Raw genomic sequence first — 26,249 nt, 5'->3', positions numbered from 1 at the left:
ACAACACTCCTCATCCGCCCAAGGGAGAAGCATCCACCCTCCACCACCTGGATTTGCACATGCAGTGGATTAAACCTTAGTACAGAATCAATCCTTAGCCTCTAGGATCAAATCTTTCCCAGGGCAATAAAACGATGTACTCACCAAGAAAACCACAACATTTGGTTTTGTAATTGCCACACCAGTAGGAAAAACACTGAGAACCTTCCAATCTCAAGCGTAACTTGATTTAAATAAACATACTCACAATTCATACACCATGAACTGTTAAGCATCCTAGAAGCACATTGGTACCAGCCTACAGATGTAATTCTGCCCTCCAGCACACATGGACTTCTTACAGTCAAAAGTCCCGCATGGCACCTACAAGCACCTACTTACATACATTTAGTTAGAGCAGAAATTCATTATGATGTTTAGCAGAAGTCTACATTCAGTAGCTGAAAAAGAAATAACCTAGGTACTTGCTGTACAGACGCTGCAACTTTGCACACACAAAACTGACTAAGGAAAAATATATACTGTACTTCAGGCATCCACTCTTCCTATTAAAGCAGCAGAACAGAGGGAAAGCGAAGGAGGGGAAAATGGACTGTAAATATACATCAAAAAGCAAAAGGGAGAGCCCTGCCCATACCTTCTGCAACAAATTACCCCTAAATTAGGCAGCAGGTATTCAAAAGCAACACTCTGCTCAGACAGTTCAGGCTGTGAAGTGTACACTCCCTGAGCTGGATTCCTCTGTCCCCTGCTCTCTGGCTTGGGGGTAAACATTACCATGCAGGTCACCAAAAGCCTCTGATACTAAAACTTTCAGCCCTTTTTTTACTACACAGATTTTGCTGAAGTTCTCTGCTTTGTACACATATCTAAAAATCTTTCTATGGGATGGGAAGAATCTCAGTTTGGGCTGCAAGTCCAAGACCTACAGAGAGGGCGTGTACTCCTCCAACTTCCTCCATCTTCTTCCCCATCAGCTTAGAAAATTCTCACAAGAAGCCAGAAAACAGACTTCACCCACCAAAAAAGAGCATTCCATTGACTATGAAAGATTCAATGAGACCTAAAAGTTTCTGCTGAAACTTTCAGTGATCGCACAGTTAATTATAGTTTTAAGAGGCCATAGCAATGCTTCAAAGGTCTATTGCACACTGAAGTCAGTCCACATTCCTCTCATAATTCCTGTTTAAGGTTAGCTGGGTTGCTTGAATATTAAATTCAGATGAAAAGTACAGAGTGATTTTAAAATGCAAGTGCTATTCCTGACTAGTAATACTTCTGCATCCACATAAACCTTCCGAAATCCTTATGACCAGCCTTCCTATATAACATAATCCACTTTGAGGCTTTGTCTGCATAAGGCATTTCAGATTATTTGAGAGAAAAACCATACAAATTTTTAAAATGGATTGGTTAAACTGCTTGGGACCCTCCCCAGACACTCTTTCCCAGAATCAGAGTAACTCTCAACTATTCTTCCTCAGAGATGTAAAGCAATCCACTTGAAATTCACACCTTAGGCTGACTCGAATCATTTCTCAACAGCATGTGAAGACAAGCCCTTAGCTCCAGAACCACACACAGGATTTATTTGGGACTAACTGTTCAAAATATCCCCCTCAGGAGACGGGCCCAGACACCACAGTGCATCTGCTTCAGCATCTGCTTAGATGCTGCTTCAACACCAAACACATCTAAGAATGCAAGAAACCACACAACCATAAAAGCTTGAGTTCTGGTAAATAAATTCATGACTGTGTATTCGCCAGGATTGCTTTAGATAAGGATTTCTGACAGGCACTGAGCCATAGTTTTAAAGCCTCTTATTCTGATGCAGCCTTCCAAGATTTCCCTACTCCCTCCCTCCCATTCCCTGCAAGCTGCATCCCCCAGCTTCTCTTTCACAAACCTGCCCATCTGAAACCCCAGCCTGCTGATGCTGTGCACAGCCTAACACAGCACAGCAGCGACTGAGGGCCCTTGTTGTGGGATTTTAGGCATCACCTGGAAGACAACAAGCAGCAGACCGAACAGGAACTCCAGGTTCAGAGCCAGCAGACGTGGCTTCGTGCACTTCCGCCCCCGCAGCTCAGCCTGCTCTGTTTTTTCCTGGGGATACATTTTCAGATCACAACCACGACCTGCTGCAGATACAAATCAGCTTTGCTCATCCCACAGTTTTGTCACTGACAAAAAATAGCTCTGGAGGGAGAGGAGGTGGTTTTCAGCTGTTTTCTTCATTCCTCTCGAGCTGTTCCCTCTGTCCTCTCCCAGCTTTTATACCTTGTAATATGGGATAAGCCATTTTCTCATGTTCACAGCTCAATGTCAGAATAACTGTTTTCTTATTCTACAGAGACTGTAAATCCCCACAGCTGCCTTTAAAACAAATTTAATAGTAGCCACAATGTTCCAGCAGCACCTCAACAAAAAAATCATCAGGCTTTTTGTGGGGGAGCTGAAAGAAGCCGGTGACTGCTCATTTCCTCACTGAAGACAGCTCTGAGATGCAGCTGGGGCCACACCGGAGCGGTTTGGATGGATGCTTCACCTCGGTGCCACTGACACTCTGAGTTCAAAACAACAGCAGCAGGAGAGGGACATTTTCCTAGGCAGCATCACAAATACCTGGTTTTAAAGATGGTTCGAAAGCACATAATATACTGTTCTTGCATTTCTCATGAACAGTAACCTTATTCTTCCGCAAACACTGATCAACATTTGATCTTGTTATGAACAACTCTGAGGCCTCCCCCACAGAGCATCTAGCTGCATCGCATTAAAGCTGTTCCTTTCTCCTTGCCTCTAGCATATTCCAGGCATGTAAACAACTCTGCTGTGCACACAAGCAAAGTCACAGCTAGCCAGCAAAAGCTGCAGCAAGGGCACCGTAGGAACCAATCCAATCCTAATAACCAATTATTTTCATAGGGCACTGCATTTATTAACTAGAAGCCAACTGCTATTAATGCAAATGTACAAGTGAAAAATGATTCTATTAGAAAAGCTAAAGAAATATTTTAGAAAATTATTTTTCATGGATAGAGTCATGTTTCACAGCCTTCGTCACCCCCTAACCAATGCACACAAGAGGAGTCAGTCTGAATAATCATCAAAGGCAGTTTCTCACCACTGTGACTGGAAGAAGTGTGACAAGAATAGAAGAAAGGCAAGCGTTAGAAAATCCAAGCAGGCTTACTGTCTGGGGATTTCCTGGTTGATGCAACATCACATGACAGGTAATGTTTTTGGAACCAGGCCTGAAAACCTATGGGAACTATTTGCAGTTCATAATTAAAAACAAGCCCCCCACATACCTTAGCACTCATTCAGAAGTGAAGTAATTAGAAGAAGATGCACTGTGAAAGTTACCAAGATTTAAAGCAAAAAGCATTGCCTCGCCAATTACCATGTGATGTTAACTCTTGCTTTACACTCTCTGGACCACGCGTACCAGGCAAGCTACCCTGGTGGGACCTGCTTCTTTGGGCAAGTTTCAGCTGCCAGATCCATCCCCTCTTGCCACGCAATGCCCTTGCAGCTCTCTCGCTCACACCACAGATCTCTCCCCACACACAAGTCTGAGAGTAGGAAAAATTGAAGTCTGGAGGAAATGCGGGTCATCTCTGACCCCTATCTCATCCTCCCAGGGGTTCCGAGCTGATCCCACAGGAAAAACAAATGTAACTGCAACTAGGCCTGCTTAGGGCCTTCTCTGCGTTAGGAAGCTTCCAACAGCACAGATCCAGGGAAACGGCTCTGGAGCTGAGCTGAATGCTGCACCAGCCTCAAACAGCAGCCAGAGCAGCCCGGGGCACCTTGCACCCAGAGCAGTCACACCGTTTGTTGCCTCTGAGGTTACAGAGCCCTGCAATTCCTCACTGTCCTCTTATCCACACCAACTCGACAAACTAGAGCGAATCCATTACGGCCCAGCACCCGCTAGCTTCCTTGGCTTACTTCACACGCTCGCAAACATCAGGCTATATAAATTCCAGGCCTCGCTTCTTCCTTCCACAATGCAAAAATTGCCCTGTCGCACACATCCTTCTCCCCTCCCACTTCTTGTCAAATTTCACTGCCCGTACTGCTGCCAGAGCAAGTTTTATCTTCGTGAAGCCAGGAAGTCATCCAGTTCTCCCCAGCACCCCTGAAAAGCAAACCGCTTTCTGTCCTCTGCTGCCCGGCGGCCGAACACCCACTCAGCCCGGCACATGGCACTTAGCAAGGAGGCTGTGTGAGAGGAAAACAAGCAGTCAAGGTCTAGTTTCACACACAAAATCGAGTATCCCTCTTTACAGCTAAGATTTCTTCATCTTCTTCACATTATCCACCTTCAATGTGTTTAACACAAATTAAAAAAAAAAAGCCATACCTTAAAAAAAGCCATATCATAACTTTCATATTTTGAGTCAAACCAACGAGTTTTATTACAAAGGCAAAACGATTCCTTCAACAAAAACGGAGTTTAACTCCAACAATATGCTTGCAGAGCAGTCCTGCACTCTCCTTTTCTGTTCTAAAAACCCTACTCATGGTAATTCTGTACCGAACATAATACACATTATGAAGAATTCACACGGCACTGCAACTAACTTAAACTTCTGACTAAGGTAAATTAAAGTTCATGGTTAAAGCAGGTGAAAGTGTATCTCAGTCTGCACAATGGAAGATTTAGACAACTCTTTACAGACTCAGGCCTTGAGAAGTGCAAGGTTCAGTTGCTGCACCCTGTGCATCTGACAAGATGCACGGTCATAAATACCAGCACCAGAAAGCTGTAGCTCCATGTCAGTGCCAAATATCTGATGGCCATCTCCTTTCTAGAGGAGCATGGTGAGAAGGCTATAGCCTAGACAGAACTGGGGACACTCCGTTGAACTGGAAATGTGAAGCATTTCAGGTGAAAATTACAAATTATAGCGACAGCCCAAATTAAAAATATTACAGATTTTCATTTACCATTTACAGTTATAATAAAGTAAAAGTGAAAAAAGATCAGACTTATTTTTGTTTTGTTTTGTTTTTTTTTTTGTACATTGTTAGCAAACAAAAACCTTTGGCTATATTCACTATGCACAAAACACATCCAATATTCGATATCAAAAATGCCCAGCACGGGACATAGCATGGCTTTAATTAATAAGAAGACAAAACTCAGTTTATTACCTCTTCAAGGATCAGAGTCACACGATGTGCCTCATATCAAAGATTTGCCCGGGGCAGAAGCACTCAGAGCACATCAATTTACATCTTAAAGGATTTCAAAAGGATTCTGAAGCTGCTGCACCTTTCATGAATCGATTTTGATCAACCCCTTGTTTTAGGACCACTGCAGATGAAAAACTCAAGTAGAGATTATTTAAGCTAATTTATCTGAATTCAAAGGGCCAGTTTTGAGTCATCCTGTCAGGGTCACACTGCAGCCTGCTGAGTTCCCCAGTTTTACCACTAACCCAGCATAAATGCATAAAGGCACCATGGCACTTGGGTTTCCTGTTAGACCCCCAGCTCTAACACACACCTGTTGAAATGTAAGGCCTGGACTGACATGTGCTTGTTGTGGAAAAACAAATTAAATCATATGCAAGAGCACAGGAACACTGAAAAGGGGATTATGGCTATTCAGGAAGCACCTAGTACACCAGTGCAACACAAAAAGGTCAAGAAACAAGTATCATAAACCTTCATATTCACACCCAAAATAATGGGAATATTTGACTCCTTCAAGGTGCCACAATCTCATAAGGACACTTCAAATTAATTTGACATTTATATCTTTATTAATAATGTGAAAACAAAAGCATAGGAAAAGGAGCATTTGCAGTTTAAGCAAAGACATCAAAACAAGTATGTCCATAGCACTCAAATGCTAAACTACACGTGAGAATCTTTTGAGTGGTTGAAATCTGGGACACGGAGGAAAGGCCTTCTTGTTTTTAAATTAATTATTAATCAATCTTTTCATCCATCAAATCCCTGCAATGACTCATCCACTTTCTTTACCAAAGTCTAAACTGTTACGAGAAGATAGCAATTCCACTTGTGCATTACCCTCCTGAGTGCAATTCTTAACCCTGCATATGAGAAAGGATTTTAATAGGTTCATTCCTCCCTCCCACAAAAAGATTATGTTCTCATTGACCCTGAAAAGAATATAACAGAAAAAAAAAAAAAAAACACAAACACAATAGAAGGAAAAACAATGTTTAGAATTTTTACATTAAGACAAAGAAGATAAAGTCCACCTCAGTTATAAGAAAGCAAAACCAGCATTCTTCTGGTGATAGAAGTACTTGAAGCAATGAGAAAATTCACATCACCAGAAATCCTCAATAAAAAATGCCATTAAATAATCCAATGCTTTTACATTCATGCAGACAATTCGTACTGTCTGTAAAGGAATTTAGCTTCATGGAAAATGTAGCTTGAAAAGAGGTGCTTTATAAGCTTACAAAATTAATAACTTGATCCTACACCCCACATCCATCTAAACCTCTTTTCAGGGTCAGCAGCTTTATTTCATGAATTCAGCTGCAAGACTGGAGCTCAGCTGGAGATACCTACGTACAGAGCTTGCTCTTTTCCTGCACTAAAGTTATATCAGAACGTTACAACATGTTTGCATATCTCCCACACACGGAGGGTTTTTTTTTGCCAGCAATAACATGACAATGGCATCAAGGCTGAGAAAACATACCAGACAGATATGAAATGAGAGGGTGGAGTTTGCTGCAGGAACACCCAGACTGAAGTCCAGCAGCTCTGGGGAAAGGTGCTGCCTTTCTACAGGCCTTCCTATCAGTCCCACTTTCCCATGTCAAATGTGAAACTCCTTCCAGGAAATGAAAATCTTCCTATAGTTTCTCCGCTCTTCACAGCCTCTTTTCTATCAAGGAAAGTGGTATCACTCCACCCTTTTTCCGTGAGAATGGTTTTCATTTTTCCCTTCCACTACATTCAGCCTCGTGGCCACAGTGGAGTAGGAAGGAAAAAAAATATTTCTTAATCTCTGCTGGGTGCTCTTCCCTACTCTCAAATATAGTTTCCCTGGGAATATTTCCACTGGCAACGCACACCACTGTCCTTAATCTCAATCATACAGAAGTAACGTGAAATTCACACACTTGTCAGTTTTACAGCCACACAAGTTCTGCAATAACATCACTTAGAACAATCAGACCTTCTTTTACCCTAGCAAAAAAAAAAAAATTGATCCAACTACAAAGAAGCAAAAAAATGTTACTATCAATCACAGGAAGGTACCTGATCTGCCACAAATAAAGTGTTACCAAGATGTGAGAATAAGTACTAAGTTTCAGTGATCTTGAAAGTCAACAGCGGAATCCAGTGGCATAATACAAGGTGCACTCCACACTAGAAATTATAACTTGAAGGCTCAAACTGTACAGAGCCTTGGCCTTCCCCTTATTCTTTCCAGCTGCCCATTTTTCCCAATCCCACCCCACCATAGTATCCCAGTAGAGCAGCTTGGAAAAATATACAAGCTGAACAAGTCGATTTATCTGAAACTCAAGATTAAGTCTCAATCGTTGTGTAGGAAAGAACTGAAAGCAGGCCCATAAAAGTAAGACAGCGTAACACTAGACTAAACACAATACACCCCTCCCAAACGATTAAAAATATTTTATTTACCATCCTGTTACACAATTACAGGGAAAGTGCCCTTGCAGCACAATTTGACAAAGGCACAACTAGAAAGCAATGAAATAACTAAACTTTACATTTGCTATTGTCAAATCAGGCTGAGCACAAGCAACGCATGCAGGACAACGCTCTATGCTAGACGAAGGTTTTCTGACACCAGCATGCTCAGGGAAGATCTAAATTGCAGTGGACTGGGGAATGGAAAAATGTAGAACCACATGAAAGAAAGGCAAACCCTGCTTACAAAACAGCAGTGAGTCAGCTCCTGAGGACTGGTCTATGACTGCTCTAAAAACAAGATGCACATTCCTGGTGTGATTTCCAGTTATACAGAATGAAAACAAGTCCATCCCCTACACACGCTTTTAATTTGGTAGGTGATATTTCAAAAAGGTATCAAGAAACATCAGTAGCATTGTTTAACCCATTCAAGTTTCAGGAAACATTTTCAACAAGCGCTGATCCACACAGCCTTTTAACCCCATGTGCATGAATCCACGTTCAATGCATCCAGTAAGCAGGAAACACTCATAGCCCTGGCTTCAGATCAATCAAAAACAACTTATCTTGGGGATACCTCCAACTGAAAAAGGTCATTGAGTTATTTTTAAGAGGCTCTCTTTCTAAAATGCCATGACCTCTTAGCCCGCCTAGTTCCGTCATCTTTGATCAGACCCTCCAGAAAGCCAAGAACATGCCCCAAGGCCTTTTGTGACAAGCTGTGAAACTCAGCCTGATATAATGCTGTAAGTAACATTACGTTACACAGCTACTCTGAGCATGTAGTTGGAGAGTCCAACCCTGTCCTCACTGAAAAAGCCAAGACAGCTTTCAAGTTTTCCTAACCCACCTCCCCTTCGATGAGTGCCCTTGGCTGCAAGCAGCTCTCCCATTGACCATGTTACAGCTCATTTTGTTGATGGGGACTTTCTGGTCTTTTGCTTTCTTGTTGCTGTCCTTGTTTTCGGACGTTATTAGAGACCAGGGCTTTTCTAAGTATATTGACTACTTCTGAAAAGTTAATATACACTCTAAGAATTACTGCAACACACGCAGAAAAACACAGGTCAGACAAGGCAGCTCTATCATCTTACTTTGCTGACAGGCACTAAACCAAGGTGCTGGTCACTGAATACCATGTCAGCACACACCGCAAAGAAGCAACTCGTCCAACCCCTCCCGAAAGAACAGAAACCTTTAAACTGGCTCATTTCAGGGAAAGGATAAGAGGTTGTTTAAGGTGCTGTTTGTGCACACTGAATCCCTCTGCCAGGTGCTGCAGTTTATCATTACTAAACACTTACATTGCAGAACTACTTAGAGGCCTGAAGTAGGTCAGGGCCTCAGCATGCAAGGCACAGAATATATACATAATACATGACAGCCCTTGCCTCATCATCTTTTTCTGTATCAAGTGTTTGTCTCTTCCCACTAACAGCTATGTGAGCAACCCACACAAACAAGAGAAACTTGTGACTGAAAAAAAAAAAAACAAAACAAAAACAAAAACCACCAACCACAAATTCCACCAACTACGTACATGTTATCCAACATACAAGAACTACAAGTGCTATTCAATGTGCACAGAAGCAATTCTCCTCCTCATTAGGATATTACATGTGAGGGTCTAGAGAACAAGTCTTATGAGGAACAGCTGAGGGAACTGGGGATGTTCAGCCCAGAGAAAAAGAGGCTCTACAATTACCTTAAAGGAGACTATAGCGAGATGAGGATTGGTCTCTTCTCCCAAGCACTAAGTGATAAGACAAGAGGAAATGGCTTTAAGTTGTGTCAGGGGAGGTTCAGGTCAGTTATTAGGAAAAATTTCTTCACTGAAAGGGTTGTGAAGTAGTGGAATGCGCTGCCCGGGAAGTGGTTGAATCACCATTCCTGGAGGTCTTCAAGGCATGTGTAGATGTAATGCGTAGTGACACTGTTTAGTAGTAGACTTGGCAGTGCTAGGTTAAAGGTTGGACCAGATGATCTTACAGATCTTTTCCAACCTAAATGAGTGTATGATTTAGCTAAATGTCAAACCAAAGCATGCTTGGAGCTTTTAGTTTGGCATAACTCGAGTAATTATAACAAAGACAGAAGTAGTTGAAATAAGCTTTGCTAAATACTTATGGATGGGAGCTCTAGTTCTCAGCTCCTCATCTCTCCCAATCTATGCATGCTGTTTTTGTGAAAGTCACAGTTCCTCTATTATTACTTTCAGACTGAACACTGGTTGAGACAGAAGTTGTATGAAACCAAGAAATACATAAGTATTAAAGTTACATGAGTTGTAGGGAGAAAAACTACAAACATAGTGCTAGAAACACATTTACGTATCTTAAATCAGTTGCATTAAAGAGAAATGAACATACCATAAATCTCAAACGATGCTTAACAAGATGATAGAGCTCTAGGCAGCCTGATTATTTCACCGAGCTGTCAGTCATTCCAGATTGTCTTGATCTAAATCCTCATACCAGGACAGCACAGCCCCAAGAGGTGGATCAATACATTACCCAGCTCTTTGCTCCATGCCGCTGCCCCTACCAATGCCTCTCTGTGGCACCACCCACCCACCTCTGCCACTCCAAATACTCACCCACATCCTAGAGCACTTCCCTGCAGCTGAAAAGCATGCAGGACCACAAGCTCCAGCTGCAAACTACAGGCAGACGCTGAGCTGCAGTCCTTCTGCAAGCAGCAATTTTTTTCTTATATATCTTTTTTTTTTTTTTAACATTTCAAACACAACATCATTAATAATCACTAAGTTCCTTACATAATTTGAACTGACCAGAAAAATGGACTTTGTAGGCAGCTCAGATAAACATTTTACTTCAAAAGGTGGCAGATTCAGTTTAGCAGCAGAAAATTACTTTTTTTTTTCCCCACAGCTCTTGCAGAAGATAAGATTTAAGGGAATGGGAAAGAGATTGATGCCTTACTGATCAAATCAATTCTAATTATGCAGAGAAAACTTTTCTACAGCTTCCAATTACACTGAGCAAGAACTACTTCATGAAATGCAAAGTCAGATAAGTGAGAAGTTTGGGAACTCAACAACAAAGGCCAGGTTTGTAATATTCAATCACCAGAACAAGTAGAATGTTACAACTGCAAACAAACTCTAGCATTTGAAATAATAAACAAAACTAAGAAATGTATTATTCATTTAAATGTAAAAAATAAATCTAAAAGGATCTATAAAAAGCTGTGAACAGAGTGACACAATATTACAACTAAACCACAGCAACACTGAAATAATTGGGCAAAGAGCTGTTTGCTTTTCTGCTGCAAATCGCTCTCTCTCCCCTCATCTTTACCGTCTGAGATGCCAGACAATAATGTCACCAACTTCTTATAGTACGTCCTTTTCACCACCAAGAAGTGAAAGTACAACATTACTATACAAAATGTTAAGCAGATCTACATAAAATCAAGTCTTGGAAAGGAAAACTTCACCCTTCCATCCCAGTCCCTTCTACTGTCCTTAGCTGCTGGAAGCATTTCACTTCACTGCAAGATTAAATCAGGTCTGGATGAGGACAGGCATACCTTACTCCTGATGGCCAGCCTCACTACACCAATTTCAAGCTCTTGAAGCATGAAACCTCCAAGACAACAAACACACTGTGATGGTGCTGCCTTACTCAAGAAAGCATTGCCTACCTAAGACAAGGGACAAAGCTTGAGAGAGTGACAACAAGTTGAGGAGCTCCTTTCACCTATCCAAAAAGTACCTCCTGAGATTCCAGTGGAGAATTCAGAGAAGGATAAGCATTTCAAAACACCACCACATTGTGTCAAAACACATAGATAAAATTACTAAAGTCTACCGAATTTGCTTTCTATTTAGTCAAATAGAAATAGAGGAGGCTCAGGGGCGACCTTATCGCTCTTTATAGGTACCTCAAGGGAGGCTGTAGCGAGGTGGGGGTTGGCCTGTTCTCCCACGTGCCTGGTGACAGGACGAGGGGGAATGGGTTTAAGTTGAGCCAGGGGAGTTTCAGGCTAGATGTTAGGAAGAACTTCTTCACTGAAAGGGTTGTGAGGCACTGGAACAGGCTGCCCAGGGAAGTGGTGGAGTCACCATCCCTGGAAGTCTTCAAAAGACGTTTAGATGTAGAGCTTAGGGATATGGTTTAGTGGAGGGCTGTTAGCGTTAGGTTGGAGGTTGGACTCGATGACCTTGAGGTCTCTTCCAACCTAGAAATTCTGTGATTCTGTGATTCTGTGAAATATTGGTCTATGCAGATGAAAGCATTAAACATGACATTACTCCATTAAAGGCTTAAAGAACTGCTATGTTTTGACCTTTGTCACACACTCTATGCTACAGCAAGTTTGCTGACAAATATCCATACTCCACACCCTTTCCTCCCGGAGGTCCTGCAGTTGGTACTGCTGCCCGTGGCGGGGCCAGGTCCGGACTCACAGAAGAACCAGCCGGCCAGAAGCAGCTCAGCTTGCAGCAGTCTGGCCGTGGGGACTGGCCTTGGTTGTCACTGATGAACAAGCCTTTTGTCTATTCAAAGCAGCATCAAAGCTAAAAACAGTGGAAAAAACACCAAAGTAAGGTCATTTTCCAGTTTGTGTCTAATGCTAGCACTGAAAATTCTGCATGACAAATATAACTCTACCAGTGGGAAAGAAAAAAAAGATAACATAACATGGAAATAGCAGTCCTGGGGTGACGTACATGGAGGTCCTTCTTATTGCAAAGAAGCAGTTGAAATAAAATTTGTGCCGAAACCTATGAAAAAAATTTCTTCTGCTTTGAGACAACCTTGACAACAACACCGTTGCAGACAGAAGAGTTTACTGTTTTGGGGTGAATTTCAATTTCATTTACTCATAAATTAACTGAATTCTAATTACTTTTTCTGGTATTGAAATAAATGCATACACACGCTCATTTGGGAAAAACATTCCTCGCTCTCCAGGCCCCTCACCACATGCTGTACCCAGTTCCTCCGGTGAGGCAGTGCAGGACATGGGGCCAGCATGCCGTGCTTCCTCCACCGGCCGCAGCCCCCTCAGGCTCACCTTGCATTACGTTTATGTTCCAGCTGTCTCCAAAAGGGATCCACTGCTGGCTAAAGCTGAGCCAACGGGCAACACTGGCTGCACCTCTGAGACAGCATATTGAAGAAGGAAAAACCTGAGAAATAATGTTTTGTCTTACATCACCCAGATGCACAACATGCTGTGACACCTGTCAGCAGGACACAAGAAACCAAAAAAGAAAATACCCACGCAAATTTTTGCCTTCCTCAGGTCCCTTTCATTCTACTTCTAGAAGATCAGCACTGACACTTGCTGCATGCACATGGTAAACAAATAGCTCATACAGACAAGCTGCTTTTAAAACTTACCAAAAGCACATCAGTGAAGTGTGATTCAAAATAAATGAGCTGTGTTTGAGGATATCAGTATTTCCCCTGGCACTTCGTGAGTTTGCAGCTGCAGAAATTCCTCTTAAAAAAATCAAAAGGGGTTTCTAGACATAAATTTGATATATATATTTATGCATACACATTTCACCCCAGTTACCAGACCAGAACACTTACGCAGTAAAGCCCCTAGCCACACTTTAACGTGTTGCTGATTTAGCTGTATCAACCAAGAATCCCTCTCCTCTCTTGCCAGCAAAAATTTACTGTAGAAACCTTTTTAGTGGCTGCGAATTTTCTTCTGCCTGCACAAACTGTTCCTTTCATAGCACCTGGTTTAAACAGCACCAGCAGAAAAATCTCTCATTGCTGTAGGGGCACCTCAGGAGGAAGTGGTGAGACAGGGTAAAGAAAGCTTGCATGTGGGAGGGGTGAAGGAAAAGGAGAGCATTGCATCAGCACAGCTTACATCCACAGAAAAAGGGAGGAAGTGGTAACTGCCATCACACCAGGCTTGTGCCAGTAGAAAACTAAACTGCAAAGTCAAAATCCTACGGCAAGAAGTAACAGCAACAGAAGTCTGCACACAGGTCAGAATCACCTACTTTATTTTGACATGGTGTCCATTTGGATTTGGATTTCATTTTGGTTTCTATTTGGATTTTTGTCATACTTCATGTATAATGTGTAATCTTCCCAAATTAAGATAGTCCGAAAACATACTTGCAAGCTATATCCATTATGTCTAGTGGATACTAATCCTATTCCACACTTCCTCCAGCAGATGATTAAGTGTCAGTTCCGTTAACTGTTTCACTGCTAAGATAAATATTAACATTTCTTTGCTAAAACCTATCTCACAACTCTAAGTCACCTGTAAAAGCCTCTTATGAGCAAATCCATCCACATATTTCTCCATGCAGCAGTAAAGAATGCCTCATCTTCACTCTTCATAATGAGCAATGCAGCCTTATTTTGACTACATGAAAAGTACACAAAATTGAGTAGACAGCTACTGGTTAAGAAACAACAAAAAAGCTTTAGATGGGTTAAGCAGAGTCATAAAGACAGCCCTGTATGTGTTTCTATTCAAATATAAATCTGTGTTCCCCTCCCTCCTTTTTTTTTTTTTTTAAAAAAAAACACGATCTGCTGCAGGTTATGCAGCCTGCCACATCACATCAATGCAGAAGCCAGTACGGCCTGGCTGCAAAATTCAGGTCAGCCTGTCTGTGGAGTACATGAGGTCTTGCACATAGCCATACATTTTCTAGTAATGCTTCAGTAATCCCTCTTCATCCTGCTATGTGGCTATTTCAACAGTCACTACTAGCTTTCCTCTAACTCCCTGACAAAGGACTCTCTGCAGGAGGGATGTTTGCAGGCAAATGAGCCACTACCTCTTCTTCCTGTGAAGCAGGAAGCCAGTTGTTGAATCAAATAAATGCTGATTTTTTTTTCCCCAGGGCAAAATAGTAAAGGCTATACTAGAAATGCATGCTAGAAAAAGACATCCCTTTTCCTAACTACAAAAGGAAAGATAAAATCAGATTGAGCTGGAAATTACCCCCAAATCATTAATATTTTTCATAATAGATCATCTAAACAAAAACCCACTTTTTTCCACCTGGGTCAATAAATAAAAGCATCAAAATGTGACTGGAATAAATTCAGACAACCTAAGGGACAGATGCTGATATTTCTGAAGACAAAGCATCATTCCAGGTGAAAAATATGTCTCCAAAGAGACTTCCCTCCAGAAGTAAATTGTGGGCTGCTGTCATCCCAAGCACTGTATGAACAAACATAGTGGTAAATTCTTAAGGATTTTTTAAGATGCACAGAAAATATGCACAAGTCTTTTCAGAACATGGTCCTCAGAGCACGAGTTCCACATCAACTGAAAAGTACAGTTATGTAAGGAAAAAAAAAACAAACCTAATACAATAAAGCAAAACCTTGAACTTCTCTGGCTGTCTTCATCTAAAATGAGCCTAACAACCAAAGATGTGCATACAAGAATAAATATCAGTTTCCAGGAACAGTTACAGGAATCTCAGCAAATAACACGGTTAGCAAGCTGACGGTTGGTTTTGTCCTACAATTCACCAGTCTGCTACCTTTCTGTACTATGTAACATGCTTCTTGAAAAGCTGGCATTTAAGACTCCAAATAAGAACAAAGAAAAATATCTGTCCTTTAAGACATCAAATTGCTATTCAACACTCAAACACTAATTAAGAGTATTCTTAGCCAATTTTTTCCAATCCACGTGGAGCCTAGGTACTTGCAAGCACTGAGCTGTATCAGAACTCAATGTCTAAATCAAATACCCCCAAAAACACAAGAGCTGCATGCATTTACGTTCACCTCAGGTCTAGTACAGAATAGTAGCTTACACCACGTACCCACGCTGGGCACACAAGGGATGAAGATATCATTCCCAGACCACAGGCGCATCATGCATGCACACAACACTTCTTAAGAAACAGTTCTATTTTTATTTTTCTAAATCAACAGTCATTCACAATTCCACGTTACTCAGCACCAGAGGACTTGTCCTGCTCCTGGCTCAGTACCTGATCAGGCTGTGCTTCTCCTCCTTCCTCCTCTGGCTGCAGCTGAGCTGAGCTCTGGCTCCAGGAGGCTCCGGTGATGAGAACACCAAGCCAGGTGCTGGTGGTCACTGTCTCATTTTGGTAAGTGCCTCGGACGCTTCCTGTATAAAAACAAACTGCTGTGAATCAAACCAGCCAAGTGAAGTATTGGCACTTGTGGGGGTGTCAGAGAAGCGCCGCTCTGCGACACGGAAGCAGAGTTAGTCATCCTCTTACCACCAGCGCCTGGTCTCTGGGGGAAGGCTGAGCACACCCTTATTTTAATAATTCCAGAAACACTCTAAACGAGTTGTCTTAAAGAGCCAAGATCCCTCGAACTAGCAACTTGCCATTTCCCCCATATTTTATTAAACACGAGCTCCCCCACCACACTCAACCGAGCGCACCGCTATTTCCACACTGCCACCCCCCCAATGCTGTAGGAGCCAGTCCAGACCAGCTACACGCTGATCCCACCCAGACTGCTGCCTTACAGCCGCGTGCTGGACAAGCAACCCGCAGGCTGCCTGGAAACCTCACGCCCGTATCCCTGGGACAATAACATGGAGAAGAAACGGGGCTCTCCCCCAGCTGCAGTCCTGCATGCCTCCCCTCGCCTCCAGCCACCCAGGCAGTGCTCAGCCTGCAGACGGAAAGCAGCGGCTCAGCAAAGCCAAGAGCCACGTGCCGACAGGTTGCTCATGAGTATTTATTTTAGTTTGCTGCTTGTGAAGTATGCCTCGTTACAAATCAAGTATTTCACAGTAATTGCCTCCAATCAACAAACAGGGCGAGCCGCTGGGCGCACCGATGCCACTGCAGAGCCCAAACCCTGTCATGGCCGCGGCTCTCCCGCTGCCCCCAGCAGGACCTGCCACCACGCGCCTGCCACCTCCACAGCGGGGAGACCGGGGCCAGCAGATGGGGAAGGCGCTGCTGAACACGCAAACAAGAAGTGCATCTTAAAGTAAAGGGGTTTTCCTTTTTCCTCCTTAAGAAGGGTCAGGGGATTGCAAAGCAGTGGTCAAGAGGTCTCTTAGGAGCGCTCAATCACTTCACAGGCCGCAGCACTGAAATCTGAGGCTTCAGAGCCTGCTTGCAGTCTTTAAATGCATGGGGAGGAAAAAAAGCCCTGACTGGGTACTTTACAAAGGTCTGCTGTGAGCAGGTTTCAGGAGAGACCTTTGGAGCGTACTTGATCCCTGACAGAAAATGCTCCGATAGCCGCAGGGCCATTCACCTTGGCTGTTTCCATAACCTCCCCTTGCGAGGTCACAGAACCACACAAGGGCTGGGGCAGGGTTTGCCGTGCCTCAGCCTCTCCCTTGCAGCCATCCCAAAGTCAACAGCTAGCATTTGAGAACAGAAGGCAAAGGCAGCTAACGCTGCCAAAGCAAGAGGAATGATTTTTTTTTTTTTTTTTTTTTTTTTGGAAAATGCATCAGCCTTTAAGGAGAGGTGTCCAGAGAGGCCAAACACCACCACCACACTGGTGAGGCGTGGAAGGAAAGGACATATTGTCTTCAAAGGCACTATCTCAGTCTGAAAGCCTGCTGAGGTCCACCACCACTCTCCCCTTGCCAGGGCAGACCAAGCACAGGAACTAGAACATACCTGGAGGAGAGGCTGAGGGAAACAAATGACAAATAAAGCACTCAAGAATCCAATTTTGGTTAAAAAATAATAATATTAAAGTAGAGATTCTTGTATAAACCATATCAGTGTGTAAGGAAATGCCTGTGCTGAGACAAGGCCAGCAAAGGAATTTTCCCTGCAGTCCTTGCACAGAAATTCCTCTGGATTCTGTTCCAAGCCCCGTTTGAAGAATTCTTCCAAGTGGCTTCCCCCTCTCATTTTTGAGGTGACAGCTTCAATTTACCAAAACAAAGCAACGTCCTATTTACAGGAACATCTGCTCCAATACAAGATTATACACCCACTCTTCTACAGCACGAGCACGTGGGATAGCTGGTGTGAAGGAGGTTAAACAGGGAGCACTCGTACCATTTCTATAACCTCGTCTCTCCTCCAGCTCTTGTTCCCCCTAGTCTTTTGCTGTGCTTTCAGGCTGCTCAGCACAGGGAAAGCCTTACACCCTACATACACTGGTGTGATGGCATCAGGCCAGGCACTTGGCACATCTGGCAAAACACATGCAACCTCCAAACGCCACATCCTGTATGCCGTAGCCTACGTGTGGCTGCCTTCGTCGGTGCAGTCACTCAATCAAACATTTTTTCCACTACTAAAAATACTATTTCTGCTGCAATTAGCATGGAAACAATCATCGCTAACAGAATGAAATAAAGAAATCAGATGACATTTGCAAAGCAAATTATTGTGAGTTCTGTAAAAAGAGGAGAATGCAGAGAAATCCCAGTATTTTGCAGAAGAAGCAGAGATCTTCGGGGGAGGGGGGAGAACTCAGTTAATAAATTAACTATAAATGAAGCAGTTTCACTCATAAAGAGGCTTAGTTTCAGCACAACCAAGTAATTCTCAGTTCCACACACATACATTTCCAAGAGCGCAACCAGCCGCCGACATTTGACAATCGCTTTGGTTAAAATGCCATCTTCCTCCCTTGCTGCTGCATGAGAAAGACAAACAACAACCCACCACAGAAGAAAAATGTCATGCTACCAAGAGAGAAGAAAACCCCCAAGCCAGCACGGAAACCTACTACAGAAGTATTGTCAAAAGCAGCATGCGACCTAACCAGATAAATACCAGATTTTGCTGCTATCTCCGAGCAAGGTTTCACAATCGGCTCCAGCTGACTGGAGGCCACCCGGGAGCTTCAAAGGCCCCAGCCCTGTCCCCAGCTGCGTGGGAGAAGTGGGCAGGAGGGCAGAGTGGGTCTGCTCCAGCCAGGCCTGGAACCGCCTTGCCTCTGGAAAACGCCTTAGGCACTGCTCCCGCTTCACGGAGCCCCGGGGTCCCGACAGGGCTCCCTACAGGCAGGGCGTCCTGGTGCTGCCGGCAACCCGCTCTTTGACCCACAGGCAGCAAGAGCAGAAGCTGCTATTATATTCTTTACCAGACAGCAAGCCAAATTCAGGATCTCACGAGCTCAGGCAGTGAGCAGGTAAACCATCAGAGGCTGAAGAAGCCCCCGATGGAGGGGTGACAGTGGCAGCTACTACCCGCAGAGGAGGGAGCGGAGAAGCAGCACTACGGCCTCGCCCACGTGGACAGCTCTGCAGGTGCAAGGCCAGGCTCTTCCCAGTCCAGCCTGGAAGCCTTGAGGAGCCAGTTAAATTTGCTGTAACAGATGTCTAGAACTACACATTGGTCTGTATCACTTCAGAAGGTGCTTCTAAACTGGTTTTCACCCAGGAGAAGCTGGCCATGGGGACAAGGATTGTGCATGCCCTGCATCTGGAGAGAGACCACCCTCATCACGCCAGCCGATGCACACACTTCCTGGGCACAGAACAGCACATGTCATCTAGTACATTCAGATCTTATTTTATATTTACTCATACTTTTCTCAACAACCCTGTTACCTCCTTGCCTTTGCCATGCTGTTACTATTTTTTTTTTTTTTTTGTATTTTTGCATGCCTCTTTAGCGGTTCTATTTCATGGCTTCACTGTATGCATTACCATTTTTGTTCTTCTGCAAGATTTGCTCAGCAATTTCTTTAAACTGACTGATGCTAATAAGGACCCTCATAACTTTACCTTTCAATCTAGGTACATCTTAAATCAAATTACACTAAAAACAAACAAATATCAATTCTAACAATGAATTTTAACCGCTGGAAATAGAGTCTTGTCCAAATCGCTTCATTTCTCGTGTGTTTTTTTTTCATCAGTACATTTCTTCCTCATTCTCAGTTTACTCTCGTTTCCAAGAGCTGCTCTTCTTCCATTATTCGTATTAGACACCCTCCTGCCTGCTTCCCCACTGGGGCACTCGCCCTGAGCACGCTTGGCTCTGCAGCACAAGGAGCCCTGTGTCTCCACATTCCTCTGCTTCCTTGTTCCAAGGGCCGATGGTTTGTTGTCAGAGGGATAGGAAAGGTGGGAAGCAAAACTATCAACTGCCTTCCCTTTCCCTCTACTAACAATGCCAATGAGGTAAAACAGTGAAGAAATTTAGTACGGATTATAAAACAGCAAACATTACTTAAAAAAAAGTCATATGCATAAAAAAACTTCATGTCCCTTTTGTCAGTTCTTCTCGGCTGAGGCAGTTTAGGCTTTATTTCTTAATTTAATTAGACAGAAAGCAAGCACATGAAAGTTTTTGGATGACAGCCACTGAGAGAAACTCTGTATGTAGATTTGTGAGTCTGTATTTTTAAACGCCAGTCAGATTAAGTGTGAAGTCTGGTTCCTCTGTGCACCTTTGATGAGGGCAATTGCTAATACATGTGGAAAGGGTCGGTAACCGTATCGGAGCTGGGGAACAGAGCAGGACAACACGCTACCTTTCACACTTCTTATTCAAGTTTTCATGCAATGACCGCCAGATTCTCATTCCCATCCTCCTTTTCCATGATCTGTACACAAAGCACCATGTACAGATATGCAGGATGGACTTTTTGAAATTGTTCACTGACATTTGCATTGGTTTAGTGCACGAATTTCTACTGAACAATCAGAACGACACAATCCTGAGAACGTGTTCCTCTGTGAAGACTGCAAAGGCGACAAAATGTCTATTACATAATACTTCTGTATAAAATATTAATATTCACAGAGGGAGCTTTTGAACTGAAAGGTTATTTTCTATGATTAGCAAGTCACTGTTGTATAAGCCTGTTTTTTTTTTTTTTTTAAAAAAAAATCACTGTATTCGAGACAGACAACCCATACTTTCTATTAACAAAAGACAAAATCAACTTTGTAGGTACACATATCAAGGTACACAAAAGATCTCCTTGGTGTTACCAGCCTGTCTTAACCTTAAGTACTGCAAGGTTACAGAACCACCTCTGTCCCTAGCACACAGCTCCCGCAGCCCGCACCACGGTTATTCCGGTGTTCTTCATACGAGATCTCACACCAACTGGAAGAGTAAAAGTTCCCTTTCTTTCCTATCCTGTGATGGCTGAGGAACAGATAGATTATTCAGTCACCATATTTATATACATACCACATGCATTTGTTTTCTCCTTACAGCTATAATCGGAAGATGGGAAAAATCACTGCAGCAAGAATGAAGTTTGTCAAATGAAGCCCACCCAGAAAAAAAAAAACACACTGCTTTTAGCAGGCATGTTGGTATCTGTGGCATCAGCCAGGCTTGAAAAACACCAAAGGTGTGGCAGTCCTGTCTTCTGCAGAACCCAAGGGCAATCAAGAACATCTTTTATAGAGAAACTTATCTCAGTGCTAACTTGTTAAGAATGAAGTCCAAGGGAAAAAAAAAAAAAGGCATCTTGGCTGGGGCTTTGCAGCCATTTGGTTGCATGGGGGTGGGTAGGAGCCTGCCCTGCTGCTTCGTTGGAAAGGCTATGAAGAGCTTCCACATCTGTGCTTTTTCCTTTCTGTGTCTATCTCCACTGAATAGAATAGGGGAGGGGTCCAGCAGATGCTCAGGGACACAGTCTGCTGCAGGTCTCCTCATACTTGCCAGCTCAATGGGAGTTGTAGGTAAGACACATAACACAGCATTCAGGCAGCCCCCAACCTTAACCTCAACACGGGAAAATCAGGAGACACAACCCAGGCAGAAAAATCCTGAGCAAGTGAGGAGAGAGGGATTTATATTAAGACTGTTTAGAACCCTGGTCTGGGAAGTGTGCAGCTTTTTCAAATTTAAATACTAGGCAATCAGTTTGAAGAGATATGACAATAACAGAAAGAAGTAACGCTTCATTAGCTGTTATACCTACCCCCTGCATCTGGGAAATCTTCCACTGCAGCTTCCTGGCCTTCAAGCGAGACCTCTGTAAGGCAGAACAGCCAAGATGCACAACTTTTAACAGAGAGACCACATAGGGAAAGTGTTCGTTCTTAACACTATGAAGGAGCAAGATAGGTCACAAGAACTGGACCATTTCCTCTGCTGATCACACAACACAAAATGCAAGACCATGGGGAATAAAGGTGACTGCTATCCTCACTCACTGCTAGATGCCATACGCTCTCAGCCTGGTTATTTTTTCTGCTTCTTCATCAGAGCTACATTCACCAAAAAAAGAGGTCTCAAAAGAGAAAAACATCTGAGCAACAGATAACTTTTCTCCTTCCCTAAGGTCACTGTAACGTGATTGTTTCTGAAATCCTGAGCATCATGACTATTCCAGCCTTAGAGCAAACCACTTCTGAGGAAAGTGGCTCGAGTAGAAAGAAGGAAAACTGTAGGTAGCAACAGTTCTGAGACTACATGAACAACAGGTTTTCACAGCCTAGATTGTACACGAAAAGGAGGAAGAAAAGGGGAGGTACTTCTTTTAGAGAAGTGCCAAAAAACAGGTCCTTGGTGCAGCCATGCCCTCTTCCCATACCACTGCTTTCCTCCAAGTGTGAGCAAAAGAAGCGTTCTGCTGGCTGAGTCCAAGCAAACAAGCTTCCTTCTTGAAAGGATGTTTCCCTCACCACTTGGGGAGCTGCTACACGAGGGCATTTGAGTTGTCTTCCTTATCTGCTTCCTGGAGGGGGCCAGCAACCCACTGTTCCAAGACTGGAAGAGCACAGTTGAAAAGAATACAAAAATAACTGAAAAGAACCTTGATTCTTTTAATTAAAGAAAGTTGTGTCAACAGAAAGATAGAAGCAGTGTCAGTTAAAATTAATGATGTGGAAATTAGTATTACTGATGGTATTAGAAAGCGCCAACTTGACTCGTGACGCACTTTGCTTTTTAACATGCCAAACCCCAAGATGATTCTCAACAAGTCAAACACTAGAAATGCTGGCTTTGTTCTTTCCTAAATTTGTTTGGAATATCTGAGGGGAAAAATTATTTGGCAAGCAATCAGTACCTATTCTTTGTTATATGGTTAAAAGAAAATTGCACTCAATTTGCTTAGACCAAAAGATTGTGAGCCAAACCCGTCCCCAATGCAGGCAAGTCAAACTTGGAAAAAACACGGCTCAAAGTGTTCTCGAGGTATGAGGTGTGGAACTGCTTTAAAACAATACCTACCGTTGGCTTTTTTTGGAAGCTGCTAGAAAACTGTATTTCACAAACATCCTCCTCTGTATTTCAGCCCTTTTCTGGCAAATACTTACAGGTACAGGCCCACAGCAGCTCAACATCACAGCCAAGAATAAATACTTGCAAAATCAAGCACCACTGCTGTGGCCCCAGAGAGCCTTTTGCATGCATGCATGCTCATGAGACCATACACGTGCAGATAATTAGTCATATGCACAAGTCTTTGCATGGTGAAGTCCACAGACTTTTCACTGCTTGTTAGAAAAAAAACGTTTAAGATGTCAGTTATGCAAAAGCACAGACAACTCTTTATCTAAATGCAAAGCTTCTGGGGAAAACTATTTCCATTTTTCTTAATATATCAATAGCATTATTATTATTTTTTTGCTAGGTTATAATCTCTCCACAGCCAAGAGACAAAAAAAAAAAAAAAAAGGAGAACTAGTGCAGTCTAGTTCTGATGCTGACAAAAAAAAAGGAGAAATTTAAACAGCAGGAGCTTAACATGCTTTATTCTTTTTACATTATATAGTAACATTTGAACATCAGGTAAATACCGCTAGTTATGTTTTATGAATATTTAGGAATCCACAGTATTTTTATGAATTCACTGGAAGATACAGATTGTTCTTTTGAACAGAAGAGAAAAACCTTTCAAGTTCACTGCTTGGCAAAAGCAGCGCTAACTATGTGGAACTCCTTTCTGTCTGCCTCTAGTTGAGAAAATAGCTTACTGGCTTCCCCCGTGACACCATTTGTGACTCAAGCTACTTTTCAGCAAAACAGCCATCACCAGCCCCACTGATAAAAAGGTTTAAGCCTCAGGACACTAATTAACCCTTCGTGATCAGCCAGTTTCCACACATTAGTCAGTTTCCCCACCAAGCCCTCTGCTATCAGAGGTGCAGGAAGAAGCCGAGGCACCGACTCAGCACTCTGCCTCCGGAGGTCCCAGAGAAGCCGTCAGCGAGTGACAGGAGGAACTGGCAGCATGCAGGGCAAAAAGCCTCAGCCAGCAACACAGGACCCGATTCAAAATCCATTGACAGCCACTGGCTTCGAACAGGACCTCGACACACTGCACGAAGGAACGAGAAGAGCTGGGGAAGCAAGAACTGGCTTTGAGGCAGGAAGGCTCAGCGCAGTCACTTCTCATAGAGCTGCAGCAAGCCACAGCACACGTGGTCGCAAGTGCTTCTGACCACAGGAACGCGTGTACCATTTTCTCCTGTGGCATTTATTTTCCACCCATCCTGTCACTAGCAGGACCTATTGCAACGTATCTCCAACAGCATTTGCTTTTTCCTCACCCTCTGGGTGTGCTGTCAGAAAAGATGCCCACGCACAGGACGTACAGCCGTGGTATCTCCACGGCACTCCCTGCCTGCTGGTACAGGAGAGAGGGAGGCTTTTCTGAGGTGACAGAAGGCAGGGCTGAGAAAGAGCTGGAAGTCGGGAACTGCCTTTCACACATTCAGGTGCATTAGTGCAACGCACGCTTGTTAATCTTCACAGCAAGCACTTAAGTGCTGTCACCCTCCTTGCAGGGCTATCGCACCGGTTTGCTCCCATTACTAATTACCTCCCGTGACAGCAGCTCACAGACTTCCTCAGCTGCTGGTGCTGCTGCTCCAGAATGCCTTCCCCAGGTCTGAACACGCCGCACGGGTTGCCTGCCATCCCCCCGGAGGTGCCAGGACCGGTGCGGGTATCTACTGAGCACATCTGCATCTCACAGCGCTAACTGCTGCTTGCTGCAGCTCCCTTCTCCGCCTTACCTCATCCAGACTTTGTAAACTTTGGATCTTTACCACAGTAACCTCGCTTGCAAATAAACGAGGAATGTTTAAATTGATACCGCTATTGTGTGCGAGAACCCGGCGGCAGCAGACATGACAGACAAGTGGTTTTCACACTAAGCAAGATACAGGCAAGGCACCAACTGAGTTTACTAGAAAGGCAGCGCTTCCTCAGAAGCATGGGAGAAAATGGTGTACGGCACAGAAAATATAACCAGAGGAGCATATTCCTGGGTCAAGACCTCATAAATCAGTTTCAACTAACAACACGAGGTTTACAGGGGATTTATAAATCACAAAGACCGAACACGATCCTGGCCTCGGAGCAAGGCTGGCTGAATTAATTTAAGATGGCAATCAAGGGCAAATAACATAACACCAACCATCTACACCACCAGTCCTTGCTCCAAAGCCGAGGAGACGTGAAGAGAGGTGTTTTTCTTTGCTTTCTCCGGGGGAAGAGGAGGAGGGAGGCAGAAAGGGACTTACCTACCCGCCTGGGATGAGGGTGCTTTGCGGCAGCCCCGCTCTGCGGGACCGAAATGCCATCGCCGCTCCTGCCCACCGCCCGCATCCTAACGCCCCCTCCCCATGCGGGGGGCACAGCCATCCCCCACCTTCGGTCTGCGAGGCAAGGAAGCCGGTCCTTCCCCACCACCGCGGGCAGACACGTTGAAGAAAATAAATAAATAAACACTGCTTTTTTTTTTTTTTTTTTTTTTTTTTTTTTTAAAGCCGACACCGCCGCCGAGCAGCCGGCACGACGGGGCTGGGGGGGGGGGGCTCCCCACGGCGGCTCGGGCCCGGCAGCGCCCGGCGTTCAGCACCACCATTACAGGAAGTCCCGCCGAGCCCCGCCGCCCCGCACGCCGGGCTGCTCACCGCCGCCGCCCTCCATTTTCCAGCCCCAGCAACCTGCCGCGCGGCCCCTGCGCGCCGGGGGCCGGCCCCCGCCAGGCGAAACCGGGAGACGGGGGGCGAGCGCCGGGGGGCGGCTGCGCCCCCGGGACTCGGCAGCGCCTGGGGTGGGCTGCCCGCAGGACCGAGGGAAGGAGGGGAGCCGGGCAGCGCAGCGACAGGGGCGGCGAGGGGCTGCCCGTGCCGGCTCCCCCCCCCCCGGGGCAGGGGCGCGCCGAGGGGCCACACGCACCTTCCTTCTCCGCGGTCGCTCACTCCCGCGGCGCTGCCATGCGGCGAGGGGGGCGGCCGGGCCGAGCCGGGCCGGGCCGGGCCGGGCGGAGCTCGGCTCCTAGCGGCGCCCTGCAGCGCGCTCTCCGCATGCGGCGCGCACCCGCATGGCTCGGCGGCACGGACGGCACCGGCAGCCGGCGGGGGCCGGTCCCGCGTCCCGGAGCACCGCCCGCCGCCCGGCAGCGGCCAATGGCCCCCGCGGCGCCGCGCATGTGAGGGCCGGCCCCGCCCGCGCCGCCCGGCCCCTGCTCTCAGGTGCCGGCGGGGAGCCGGGCCCGGCCGAGTGGGCGCTGAGGTGTTCCCTGTCCCCCCGTGGCGGCCGCAAGCCCGCGCTTTCATTGCTGAGGCGCTCTGTGAAAGTAAAATTAAATAAAATTAAACGGGTGCTTCTCTGGGATCCGACCGGCCGGGTGGCGGGGGTGCGCCACGCACGGCGCCGCCACACACGGAAACCAGCGCCTGAGGGGGAGCTGGCACCAAACCAGGCT

At 44.8% G+C, this 26,249-nt stretch overlaps 1 protein-coding gene across 2 annotated transcripts in view; it reads right to left on the bottom strand.

The window, feature by feature from the left end:
- Window positions 1-25,825, bottom strand: part of LRRC8D (leucine rich repeat containing 8 VRAC subunit D) — a 51,778-nt gene extending 25,953 nt beyond the window's left edge. The window contains exons 1-2 of one of the 2 annotated variants that reach the window (XR_004253529.1): window positions 25,721-25,825; window positions 15,643-15,777 (exon numbers count right to left, since the gene is read on the bottom strand). The gene's annotated coding sequence lies outside the window, so the exon portion shown is untranslated. Of the gene's footprint in view, window positions 1-15,642; window positions 15,778-25,720 lie in introns of those variants that run through there. The other variant, XM_032192114.1, reaches the window with a different exon arrangement.
- Window positions 25,826-26,249: the final 424 nt, after the last annotated feature.

Source organism: Aythya fuligula, chromosome 8 (assembly GCF_009819795.1).
Source record: "Aythya fuligula isolate bAytFul2 chromosome 8, bAytFul2.pri, whole genome shotgun sequence".
NCBI classification, from domain to species: Eukaryota; Metazoa; Chordata; class Aves; order Anseriformes; family Anatidae; genus Aythya; species Aythya fuligula.
Note: the sequence above shows the minus strand (reverse complement) of the source record. Positions and strands in the feature narration are given on the sequence as shown.